This window comes from Lissotriton vulgaris, chromosome 2_1, assembly GCF_964263255.1.
Source record: "Lissotriton vulgaris chromosome 2_1, aLisVul1.2, whole genome shotgun sequence".
NCBI lineage: Eukaryota > Metazoa > Chordata > Amphibia > Caudata > Salamandridae > Lissotriton > Lissotriton vulgaris.
The window spans coordinates 1,062,834,602-1,062,848,496 of NC_141687.1; positions in this window are offsets into that span (position 1 = coordinate 1,062,834,602).

Consider the following 13,895-nt stretch of genomic DNA (forward strand, 5'->3'; position numbering starts at 1 on the left):
GAGGTAGTAACTCGCCTCCCTTAAACATCCCCAAGCCTTATTTTAACCGCTGACGGGGGCCCAGTTATTACAATTTTATTTACCCTCGGGTACTGGGACCCTCGCCAAGCCGTTTTAACTCACACTTCACTTTACACCTCACACTGCACTCTCAGTAAAATACCAGCTCCGCTTTAATCAGGCGTCGCAGCACACTCGGTACACATTAGGTGTCACTGGGTGGGCCCGATGATGAAGCATGCCACCAACCAGGTTGGTGGGAAGTGAGAACACTCTTTCGTTATACTCTCATATCAGTCCACAACAGGAGTAAATTAGAGACACGAGTAAGGTTAAAATATTAATTTTAATGACGTGATCTCAGGTGCAGTATCTTAGCTAACATAAGCAGACATATGATTAGAAATAATATAGTCAGCATTGTTACAATTCCATAAAATACAAAAGAAGAAGTCATAATACAATGAAGGTGAAAACAGGCCTTATAGCGCCTAGTTTTAACACCCTCCATATATAGGAACTATGTATTATAAACTATAGAAGGGCTCTTAGGCTTGTTTGGGGGACCCCATTACCTCTCCGCTCAGCAAGAGTAAATCACATCAGGATCAGCAAAAACTCTCTGCATCCCTGGAAACGGAAAATCTTCCATGTGTGAAATCATGGCAACTGTGCAATAATAAGGGCACCAGAATCTCAGTTGGCTAACAGCTGCCAAATTGTTGTGTCTATAATTGTTAGCCGATCATGTCGAACAACATCTACCATGTTATAATAACCTTGACGGTTTCATTACTCACTGTGCAGACTAGGGGCACGATGTAAGTCTAGAGATGTCAAAAACAAACCTTTTCTCATGTGTAGACCTTCACGAATCCTAACTTACAAAAACAGCTATATGCAGTGTTGTGAGCAAAATCGGCAAAAGGTAAAATGTCGTTTAAACGTCTAATAAGCCATGCTAACATAACATTCATGCAAAGCAGGCCTTAGGCCACACTACAAAACTCCAGCTGCGTCTCCTCCCCAGGATTCTTTGCCAAGCACAGATCACTGCCTTCTGGGGTGAGCACCGATTCCTACTGGGTCATGCAACGTGACCTCACATGCCACCATTAGAATTTACGCACAACAAGGAAGCACAAATCGATAATACTACTGCACAGAGTTTTGTCTCGTTTCCTCATGAAAATGCTTCAATTTAACTGATTTTGCCTGGCTAAAGCCTCTTCAAAAGGCAAGTATTTGCGATTTATAAAAGGCTGATACAGAAGATACTTCTTTGACAGAAGTCAAATCTAAAGTAATTAAAGGGTGGAATCATTCAGACAAGAAAGGCAATGCAGATGACTAGAACATTTTCGGAAGTACGAGATGAACTACCATTTCAGATGATTTACTATTAAGAGCAGAAAGGATCATTTCCCCTAAGTTGTTAAGAAACTAACTTATACATTTGTGCCATGAAGGTAATTCAGGCATATCACATACTAAAAGAGGGTCAAAGATCAGTACTGGTGGCCTGGAGGGTATAGTGATGTAGAAGTGTGTAGATGTGTGCAACTTGTGACATTGCAGACAAATCTCTAGAAACTTTCAACCTCCCCCCCCCCATAAGGTGTTGTAAATTCCCCAGATTTACCTTCGGAGGAATTAGCTTTAAGGTTTAAATCTTTTTATTTGCATGCATCAAGAGAGTAATAACACAGCACGTAGACAACAGCACTCACTGCTCACATCACATATGTGAATCAAGACAAGGAGGGTTGCAGCGCTCGGCATGCGGTTATTATTTTAAAAGGACAAAAATATAAAAGTGAACTGTAAACAAACCCAAAAGTCCACCCCCCCCTTCCATTTCCACCCCCAGTAGTCACAAAAGAAATGCAAAATTTGCCAGAGGTTATGGAGGATAGCCTGGCCTCCTACTCTTTGCTTGTGGTAGGGTTAGGGATGAGTGGTCGGTCGCTGTTGGGGCTGTTCCCAGTGCGGCCGGTCACCAGGAGTCGTCCCAGGCCGAAGGGGTGGATCCGAGGATGAGGATCTCCGTCTTGTCCGAATTCAGTTTCAGACGGCTGTTCCACATCCATTCGGCGCCGGCCTTCTTTCCTTCATGGGGGTTGGTTTTGGTGGTGCATGGGTCCTTGGTGAGAAAGAGGATCAGCTGGGTGTCCTAGGCGTAGGAGATGATGTTGAGGTCGTGCAGTCGGGCGATGTGGGTGAGCGGTGCCATGTAGATGTTAAACAGCGTTGGGCTGAGGGATGAGCCCTGTGGTACGCCGCAGATGATCTCGGTGGCTTCGGAGCGGAAGAGGGGAGGCAGACGCTCTGTGTTCTGCCAGAGAGGAAGGAGATGGTCCAGTCCAGGGCCTTCTCTTGGATCTCGGCATCATGGAGGCATTTGCATAGTGTGTGGTGGCAGACCGTGTCGAAGGCGGCTGACAGGACCAGGAGGATGAGGGCCACAGTTTCTCTGTTGTCTAGAAGGGTCCTGATGTCATCGGTGGTGGCGATGAGGGCAGTTTCGGTGCTGTGGTTGCTGCAGAACCAGAAATGGGACGGGTCCAGGATGCTGTTCTCCTCTATGTATCTGGTCAGTGTGAGAAGTTATCCTGGCATATGATGTCACTAGTTCTAGTGGCACCTGGCACGAGTCTAAATCGACCCTTATTGATGGTGGTTGTAAAGTCAAATAAACTAACAAAGAGTAGCAAGAAGTCAACAGAAAAGCAAGAAAGGGCTATTAACTATATAAAGGTGAAGGAGAAGCTTAACTAATAATGTGTGCTAATAAAGTCACGCCTAGGGTATCCCTTCTTTGTGAAAAGATTCCCATCAGTCACCAATCAAATCCGCCCTTCATCATCTGGGATCCTTCACACCATGAAGGTAGAGTCATATACCCACAGCAGACTGGCAGATGTGAAAGCCTAGACTAGCTTGCGGGACCCAGTGAGTTAAATGTAACGTGGTGTATCCGAAGGAAACTGGAAAGCAGTGCAATGAATGTGAAATTAAGTGAGTGAATAAGTGAATTGTGGGTAATAATAAAATTGGGTAGAGAAGGGGAAAAGAAAGTTTAATATACTCCTCATCAATCCCAACTTAATAAAAAGTGCGAAGTGGCCTAAACAAATAACCACTATAAAGAATGGAAGGTCGACATGTTTCTGCAGACTGACTAGATCCAGCAGGTATTTTGCTGCTTCCTCAGGACCATTAACGCTACTGCTAGTGAAGTCAACCTTATAGACAAGCTATCCTAGTGGTAGCATGGACCAGCAGTCATGGGCTAAGACTCTAAACAGCATGTGAACCAAGCTGTTATACCAATTATAATCCTTGAATGCCAAATGAAAGGACACCACACAAGGTATATATCAAATATATATGCATTTATTTCTAACACAACCCCTCTGCACTTTTTATGAGGTCAGAGATCGAAGTACATCACAAGTTACTCATTTAGCATACCATAAGTTGCACAAATACAGTTATGCCCCAGGGGCCTCACAAACCATGTACTAAGTAAGTGGTATAATGACTACTTCAGGAATAGTGAATAGGCCTAGGAAATCGCTGGGGCTACACTAGACAACCAAAGGCTAGGAAGTAGGAGACCAATGGGAGACGTGTGCAGTGTCTAAACACAGTCGCGAGTTACCATTGACTTATAATGGAGAAAGAAGAAGTTACAAAGTTACAGTTTCAAGACACTTCCGGATGGACTACGGTAAAACCCCTTTAAACTAGGACACTTCGAGAGTCAAGACCCACGGGAGCACCGGAGTACTCGAGTTACCTCATCCAGGAAAGCCGGGTGCATAGGTGTCTTTTCGTGTCTGGTTTCGTTGATGTTTTCTATGGAGATCTTCAAAGAAGTGCTGCAGGCGACCAGAGGTAAAGTGTCCGGGTGGATCCAAGAGTGACTCGAGGATGTGAAGAACCTGAAAGCAGAGGGGACAGAATGTGGGCCACTAGTCAGTGACCAGGAAGGAACCAGGCGATGTCGAGTTGATTTCAGGTAAAAAGGTGAAGCTTGTCCCTGCAGCTACGAGGACCAGGAGGCGTTGACGACAACAAGGAGCTTGATTCGAGCTGTCCCACAAAGGATCTAGTTGACTGCGGTGTCGGTATCCGGACTGGACCCAACAAGCCTTGGTAAACGCAATCCACGCAGGAAATTAATATTGGCTTCAAGTCAGACCAGCAAGATGTCTGGGGAGCGTCTCCTTTGCAGGGAAACTGGAGCAAGCCTGGAGCAACCAGGAAAGCAGTTTAGTTTCAAAAGGAAGTCTTCGAAGGGCTAACTAGCCAGCGGGCTGGCAACCGGGAAGACGCATCGAGCTGAAATGCAGGAGCAGGCCCCACGCGGCACTCGTGGAGTGTGGAGGGCTGAGCTTTGGTGCAAATGGCGCTCGGGTCTGGGGCTTCTCAAACCCCAATGCACAACTGCGAGGGTACCTTGGGAGTTAGCAAAATGCAGGCAGTCCAGGTGTCCGGTCCCACCTCTCTCGTGTCCGCCACGGGTTTGAGCTTTGCTGTGGATGTGGATCGGAGTCAGAGAAGTCTGGAATTCCAGTTCCTGAGGCGCTGAGTCTTCGGGTTCCGGCAGGAGCGTCGACAAAGCAAACCGGCAAGTTACTGGTGGTGCCTGTTTGCACAGGGTGGTCACTCCTTGACCACAAGGGAAATGTCTTCAGTCTTCTAGTCGAAATAGAATGTCGAAGGTCCAAGAGTTCTTTATCATAGTTTCGTTCCAGGATAATCTAAAGTCTGTGGACACAGCTCCTATCTTTATACTGATTTTAGGGGCTGGACTAACTGCTAGGTGTCTCCTATTTGTGGACCTGAGAAGGGGGTGGTTACACCCCTTTCCCTTTGTCCAGTTTCGTGCCAGAGCGGGCCTTGGGTGCCCCAGTAACTTGTTTGAACCGGGCTGTGCATGGTGCACCTTGTGTGCCCCAGGCAGTGTCTGGAAAAGCATCTTTCCATTCTATCCCACCCTGCCCCAATACACTACAGGCTGTCTGCTAGCACCTCCCTCGACAGGAAACCTGTTGTCCAGGCCTCCCTTGCTGGAGTTTCCCCCAGCAGCAGGAGGTCACACTTGTGTCTGTGGCAGCAGCATCCATTTTGTGATGCTGGGGCTCTGGTTAACTTTAACTGGATAAAGCAGGAACATGCATCTCTTTTCCCTCTAGAAGGGTGGAATGCTACCCCCGCTACCAGAATTGACGGGGGTGTAGTATTCTAAAGTGTTTGATACCTTACACGACATGTTTTGATAAAGCCAAACCAAAGTTAGGATTAACCGCAAGGATTATAATGCACATTTGGTGTTGGAGCTGGGGTTGGAGACAGGGCCGGACTGGGAACCGAAATCGGCCCTGGCAAACTGCAAGGCCGGCCCCCCAGTGGGGTGGAGGGGGGGTGTGGCCGAGCTGTGTGCCACGTACGGTTTCGGCCGCTTTTGTTGCAGGCGGCCGATATTGCCATCCCCTGGTAACGAAAACGGCCCCCAGGGGCCCAAAACCGACCCCCACCCTGGCGGCCCACTGGGGAAACGCCTGGTGCCCACTACGGCCAATCCGGCACTGGTTGGAGAATTCCTTCACGATGTTGAAGAGCTCTTTTCTTTTGTGCGCGTTGTTGTCTAGGGGTTCTTTGAAGGAGGCCCTTTTGGCAGATCTGATGATGTGAAGGTGTCTGCAGGTGGCGTTCTTGTGGGCTGCATAGCTCTCTGGTGTTCATTCACGGAGCCAGTTTTTCTCTAGCTTTCTGCAGGTTTCCTTGGAGGCCAGGAGGTCTTCAGTGAACCAGCTGGCTTTCTTACTGGTGCGGCTGTTGGAGGGTTTCTTGAACGGGGCAAGGGTATTGTCGCAGTCGTCTATCTACTGTCTGAGGTTGCGGTCGGCGGTATTGGGGTCGGCGGGTGGGCTCTGGGTGAGGGTGGTGGTTAGCTTGTCTTCGGTGAGTTTGCTCCAGCAGCGGCGAGGCAACTGTTGGGTGCGGTGCTGCGAGGTGGATTTCCGGAAGGTGCCATGGATGCAGGTATGGTCAGTCCAGTGGAGTTCGGTGGTGTGGCTTAAGGAGACGTGAGGGCTTGCGGAGAAGATGGGGTCAAGTGTGTCGCCGGCGGAGTGGGTGGGTGTTGTGACGAGTTGTCTGAGTCCGAGGTTGTTGATCAGGGTGGTGGAGTTGGTGTTGTTGTTGTTCTGGAGGTGGAAGTTCAGGTCCCTGAGGAGGATGTAGTCTGTGGCGGCGAGGGCGTGTGTGCTGACGAAGTCGCGATGGAGTCGCTGAAATGTGGTCGGGGTCTGGGCGGTCCGTAGACGAGGGTTCCTCTGAGTGTAGTGTTGGGGTCGGTGTGGATCTGGAAGTGCAGGTGTTCGGCAGTGCTGAGGGTGTCGTCGGTGCTGGTCGATACTCCGAAGATTGTTCTTGTGGACGATGGCTATTCCTCCTCCTACTCCGTTGGTGCTGTCCCTGTGGGTGATCTTGTAGCCTTCTGGGATGGCTATGGCGATGTCGGTGCCGAGGAGGGGTTCAGCCAGATCTTCGTTAGGAAGGGGAAGTCTGGGGTGGTTGAGTCGAGTAGGTCCCAGAGTTTGACTGCGTGTTTGCGAGAGGAGCGGGTGTTGAGAAGAATGTAGTAGAGTTCTTTCACCGTGGATGAGTTTGTGGATTGTAGGCTGGTGTAGTTGCAGTTCCGGCAGCTGAAGGGCCCTTGGGTGCACTTCGGGGTGGCCCGGAAGCATGTGTGTGATCGTACGGTGTTGAGTGCGAGGAGGGTGCTGCCGTTGTATCGGAGACGGGCGTCGTGGCGTTCGTGAGGGACAGGGGCTCTGGCGCTGCGCAGTCCAGGCGTCGACGGGCGCAGACAGGCTTGCCTTTGGTGCGCCAGTGGAACGTCAGCGCAGTGGCCTCCATATAAGGGGATGTGGGAGAGAGGAGCAGCTGGGAGGCGGGATAGGGGCGGCGAATGGGAAAGCAGGGGGGCGGGCCGCAGGGGCGGGAAAACGAAGGGGTGAGCGGGTGGGGGGTACAGAAGGCAATGGAGGGCACAGAAAGAAAATAGAACGGTCACAGAGGGAAAGACGAAGCAAAAGCCAACAGCGCTAATACAATAAAAACACAGCCGAGCAAAAAGGCAAAAGACAACAGCGCTAATACAATAAAAATAACAGAGCAAAACACAAAATGCAGATGACAGTGAGGACTATGAAGGGGCATGAACCAATGTGAGCGGCAGCAGCGAGCTCAGGGCAGCGGCACACAGGTGGTGCTGTGCGGTGAGGGGCCTGGTAACAGGGTCATGGGTCGCTCTCTTCACTGCGCAGCGACCTCCATATGAGGGGATGTGGGGGGGAGGAGCAGCTGGGAGGCAGGAGCCGGGTGGCGAATGGGAGAGCAGGGGCGTGAGGTCCCAGGGGATGCAGCAGCGGGAAAAAAAAGGGGGGAGCGGGCAGGGGGATCTAACAGGGTCACGGGTCGCTCTCTTGACCGCGCAGCGGCCTCCAAATGAGGGATATAGGAGGGAGGAGCAGCTGGGAGGGGGGAGCGGGTGGCGAATGGGAGAGCAGGGAGGCGGGTGTGCAGAGAACGCAGCAGTGGGAAAACGAAGGGGGGAGCGGGCGGGGGTACAGAAGGCAATGGAGGGCACAGAAAGAAATTAGAACTGTCACAGAGGGAAAGATGAAGCAAAAGACAACAGCTCTAATACAATAAAAATAACAGAGCAAAACGCAAAATTCAGATGGCAGTGAGGACTATGCAGGGGCACGAACCAATGCGAGCGGCAGCAGCAGGCTTAGGGCAGCATCACACAGGTGGTGCTGTGCGGCGAGGGGCCTGGTAACAGGGTCAAGGGTCGCTCTCTTCACTGCGCAGCGACCTCCATATGAGGGGATGTGGGGGGGAGGAGCAGCTGGGAGGCAGGAGCCGGGTGGCGAATGGGAGAGCAGGGGCAAGAGGTCCCAGGGGATGCAGCAGCGGGGAAAAAAAGGGGGGAGCGGGCAGGGGGTATAGAAGGGAATGGAGGGCACAGAAAGAAAATAGAACGGTCACAGAGGGAAAGACGAAGCAAAAGACAACAGCCCTAAGACAATAAAAATACAGCGGAGCAAAAAAACATATGCTAGATGTTTTCCAGGCTGTATGACGTACTCTATAATATATCTCACCCCACTCTTTCAAAGATAGCACCCTCCCGAGTTCCCCTTCCCATCGTCTTTGACTACGCGTGGGCTGCCAAGGGACAAGCTGGCGCAATAAGACATATAGTTTGGAGGTCAGTCTCTTGTTCATGGTTTTTTGTAACCAGCCACTTCTCATATCGAGTGAGCTGTCTACCCACTGCGGGGAAGTAGAAGGATGTAGGAGCCAATGTTGTATTTGGAGATGATGTAGTCTTTCGGTCTCTGTAGATTATATTGTTGGCGTAGTTGTGGGAAGGGGATATATCCATCCTAGTCAAACAGATGGCCCGCGGCGCGGCATAACATCTGGTGCCGAGCCTTGAACACCCCTGCTGTAGGCTCAGGGAGAAGTCTCTATTATCGAACAAGGGTTTCATGGGGGAGAGGAATGTGGTGAGCCCATGTCGGCATGCTATGCTTCCAGGCCCCCTCCAGTCAGGTTATTTAAACAAAAGGAGGCCTGATGGCCCCTTCACTTCGGCCCAGCTGGGGGTGAAAAAACTCCCTAACTGCCTGCATGTTTCTGCTGGGAATCGAAAGCAGACAAGGTGTTGGCGCTGCTGAACGTGTCCCAGTCTTTTACACCAGGACACATTCTGCATTTTTCTGTGAGGCCCAACTTCTTGGCAGGGGGGACAGTGTCCACCCAGTGAAAAGAGTGGGTGGACGCTGTGTACCTGCATGTACCCCGGATTGTGCCCTGGGTAAACCCTGTAATAACTATTGGTGGTTGAATGATGAAGATCATAGTCGGATTGGTGATGAAAGAAAGGAAAAGGAAGTGGAAGAAATCATGAGTGATAGGAAGAAAGTCATTGCTGATGAGTCTGGAGAGATTGTGGTGAATGAACCAATTCAAGAAGAGTGTCAAGATGAACCTGGATGTTCGCTCAGTGTGAAAAGTGCTTGTGGAAGAGTTGTTAAGAAACCTAAACGATTTAATGAATTCTTATGCAAATGATTTTTTGCCTTTGGTTTGGCTGTTATCATTCCTATTGTCTAATTCTCATACTTTATTGTTTTTTTAACATTGCTTTAGTTTACTTATAAAAATTAAACAAGCATTTACAATGCAATGGTTTCGCCTTTGGAAAAATTAGAGCTATTGGCATTGTAAATGACAAAATATTTATTTATGTGTTGGTTTTGAAAACAGATAAATAAATGGCATTGTCATTTACATTGCCATTAGCTTAATCTCTGCAGTCTTACTCTGCACTTACAGCAGGATGGGTGGTATGGGATTTAAAGTCATTTATGTGCTGGACATAATAGGACTAAAATTAGTGCTCACCACATGAAATGTTAAGCAGGGGTGGTAAATGCCTCTTTCAGTCAGGACAGTCCAAATTGGTTCTTGAACGTTGAATCTGTGCTTGGTTGTCAGGATAACCACTGACAATGTAAAGGGTTCCCAGTTAAATTCACTGCATGTGAATTTATCCCGCGTGGCTTTCTGGAAAATATGACTTGGTAGCAGCTCAACATTTGGTTACCATGGTTTAAATAAACTCAGATTAAAAATAAATCAGGTTTAAGTAAACCAAACCAATCTATATTTTTAAACTAAATAATTGATCTTGGGAGTAGTTTCAAGTGTCTTGACTGTTTAACTAGACTCTCTAGTATAATTCGAGTTAATTTCAATCATTTTTCCATTTAATTTGGGGAAGGGGTGAATCATATAATATTTATTGTTGATGAATGTTCCAGGGAACCATAGATTGAAGAGAGCTGGCAGGCCTTGAGGTGAGCGTGCGGTTCAAGGAAGAAGGACTAATGCAACTATGTTAGAAGATATTATGACTTTTCACACAACACAAAATGAGGATGACTTTATACATGAATACAGAATAGAGATACGGCCTTTGACTGCCAGGGCCCCTGTTGCTTTTTTGTTAATAGAGTTACTCATCTTGTCTGCCCTAGTCCTTTTTGGATGATCTTATATCAAAACACAATAAGACTAGACTTCTCTCAGGTTGTGCCGTAACGTAAAAGCAGTTACCCCTAGTTTCCTTAAAGAGCCTCCCACTCTGGACACCCTTCATACGCTACACACAGCCTCCACTCAAAACAACCTGGTATCCATATTCTATTATACAGCCCAGAATGGGGCACCGGACCTAGATGGGTGTGTGCGTACTGAATGAGAGCTGGAGCTGGGAGTACCAATCATAGACGAGCAGTGGCGGACCGCTGTCTGCAGACAGGATGAACAGCCTCTAGCAGGCACACGGACAGCGGGAGGGGGGGGCAGACAGGAACCCGGACAGTGGGAGGGGGGGGCGGGCGCGCACATGGACAGCGGGAGGGGGGGCGGGCAGGCACACGGACAGCGGGAGGGGGGGTAGGCAATTGTGTGAAGGAAGACTTCTACCTATTACGCCGGAGCCTCTGCCTGACCAGTTTAATCATGTGACCCCTATTTACGTTATTGCATTAGCTTTTGTTTTAATGAATACACACCTGAGCCTCTGCCTGACCAGTTTAATCATGTGATCCCTATTTACGTTATTGCATTAGCTTTTGTTTTAATGAATACACACATAACAATTGGACTTAGCTTGCGGATTCTGTTACTGTGCACTTAGTTGCATTTCAGAGTAACTAAATTATGGCACATTAATCAGCCGCAATGCATTCTCTGCACAAGAGCCGCCGTTCCCGCTAGACTTCTCTCAGTTTGTGCCGTAACGTAAAAGCGGCTACCCCTAGTTTCCTTAAAGAGCCTCCCACTCTGGACACCCTTCATACGCTACACACGAGCAGTGACGGACCGCTGTCTGCAGACAGGATGAACAGCCTCTAGCAGGCACACGGCGGGCACACGGACAGCGGGAGGGGGGGCGGGCGCGCACACGGACAGCGGGAGAGGGGGTTGGGTGGGCACACGGACAGCGGGAGGGGTGGCGCGCGCGCACACGGACAGCGGGAGGGGCTGTGTGGAGGAAGACTTCTACCTATTACGCCGGAGCCTCTGCCTGACCAGTTTAATCATGTGAACCCTATTTACGTTATTGCATTGGCTTTTGTTTTAATGAATACACACCGGAGTCACACGGACAACGGGGGCGGGCAGTCACACTGACAGCGGGGGCGGGCACGCACACGGACAGCGGGGGCGGGCAGGCACACGGACAGCAGGGGGCGGGCGGGCAGGCACACGGACAGCGGGACAGGGAACAAGACGAACAATGAAATCAAACCGGTGTTAAAAAAAAGCAAGTCAGGTCCCGGGCCGGCAGCCAATCACAGCGCGGCCCGGGGAATGACGTCACGGGGGTGTTCCGGCCGGCAGATTCGGGGGCGTGCTTTTCGCGCTCTCCCCTTCCCATTGGCTGGAAGGTAAAATTCCAGCCAATGGGAAGAGGGGAGGGCGGGACTTAAAAAAAGACACAGAAACGCCCCTGAATCGCGTTTTCACGGGGAAAGCGTGATTGACAGCCAATCTCTTCCAATGGCTAGCCTCCATTTACACATACACTATGGGACGAAGCCCCATAGTGTAGAATCATAAGATTTCGCCCTGGGTGGAGCACCTGCTTTGCAGGTGCTACGGCCAGGTCGAATCCTAAAAAGGAAAGGGATTGTGTAGTATATGTGGAACTAATATTCAGAATGTAATTAGCATATAGAATCCTCTACTGTTTGTGTTCCAAAGTTCTGCTTATATGGGCTAGTAGTAGAATGTTAAGGCAGATGCTGCTGGAGCTGATGCTACACTTGTACTATGTCAGGGCTGATTTATTGACGGTGCCATGCCGTGCTACATAAAATTGCAAAAATAATAAAAATAGAAAGCACACCTGATAATTACTGCGAGCAATAAATGTTATATCGCTGTGTGGTGTGCGCTCTAGTCTATGAGCGAGTACGCGATGACGCGTCACGCCATAGACTGGAGCGGAAGGCGCGAGCATGCGCAGTAGGCGTGGATTGAAGGCGCGAACGGGGAAAACGGCAGTTGGTGACCGGAGCTCGCTGTAGATAGACGCTCGGCGCCCTAAGCCTGTGATAACTTGTGAATATAATAATAAAGCAGTTCTTCACCTAATGAGGCTCAGAGCAGTGAGTGTGGGGGCAAGGAAGGAACATTATATTGGCGACGAGGCTGGTACCACGAACACCATCGAGCACAGTGGACAGGAGCAAGCACCCTCCAACAGCCCTACACCAGCCAGAGGTACAGAACAGCAACCAGCACGCGCATAGGGCGTGGCAGCAGCGCAGCAGCAACTGAAAAGCCAGAATACAGGCATAAGCATCCAGGTCAGTGACGCACAAGGAAGAGAGCCTACAGCCAGCACCCTGGCAACCAAAGGCATCACCCCCAAGTCAGAGGAAGGGGCGCAGACAGACAACCCCACGCAAGCCATAAGGGACAGTACTCCAGGTAGTCCCAGAAGTCAAGGTGACGCGGCAGGGAGTGCAGGAGCATCCAGTGTGCCCGACCAGCCCAGTGCCCAGGCGGTAGACCCCAGAGGCGAGGCCAGGATGGCGAATCAAGCCTCAGCCCTGATGGCCCCCATCCCATTCCTGCCCAGACCGGGGGAACCTCAGTTAAAATGGGAGGATTGGAGGGAATATTTTCAGAATTACATTGAGGCACTGGAGGACGAGAATGGGGAGGAGTACACCCCGGCAAGGAAAAAGAGACTGTTGCTCCACAATTTAGGCCCAGAAGGGGTGAGAGTGTTCAAAAACTTGGTGCCCAAGGAGCGGGGTGCGACGGAGACAGATGTCTTCAAAAATGCACTAGAAGACTTGGACAATCATTACCGCCCTGCAGTCTGTGTCTCCATAGACCGCTACAATTTTCAACAGAGGAAACAAGAGGCAGGCGAATCCATAGACGACTACGTGGCCGCCCTCCGACGACTGGCCATCACGTGCCAGTATGGTGCCCTACAAGATGAGTACATAAAAGACCAAATTGTTATGCACACCACCAGCAGGGCCGTCCAAGACAAACTATGGGCACAGAACGAAACCTCCCTCAAGGAAGTAGTGGCAATGGTAAAAAAGGCGGAAATGTCTAAACGCGGCGCAGACGCGGCTAAAAGGGAAGGCACGCAGCGACAAATGATTAACAAGATAGACGAGGCCTCACAGTCCAGTAAACATAAGGGGACTTATGGAGAACAGAGGAAGGATACAAAATGGGTAGGGAAACAGACGGCCCGCCCTGGCACAGACAGCAAGTTCTCGTGTTATAGATGTGGTAGCACGGCGCATTCCGCTCAGGATAAACGCTGTCCTGCGTTCCGCGCCAGATGCGCGTTCTGCGGCCTGGTCGGCCATTTTGAAAAAGTATGCCGTAAGAGGGGGAAGAAGACTACGGTCAAGTGTGTCGAATCTGCCACTGCGGAGATCAGCGAGGAAGACGACCTAGAAGACGGTGAAATGGTGCTGTGCATCGAGGACCAGGTGCTGGAGGTGACAGGGAAGCGAAGAGATAAGCCTTGCACGGACATGCTCATAGGTGGAGTGAAAGTGCACATGGCCGTCGACTCAGGATCTCCCTGGACCATCGTACAAAGATCCATATGGGACGAAGACTTCGCACCAGTAGTGGGACCAGACCTGCTTCCGGCGGACATCAAACCCATCTCGTATACAGAAAACGCCATTCCCCTGGTGGGGTGCCGAGACTTCACATTCGAATTCAGAGGGAGGTCGGCCACATGCACC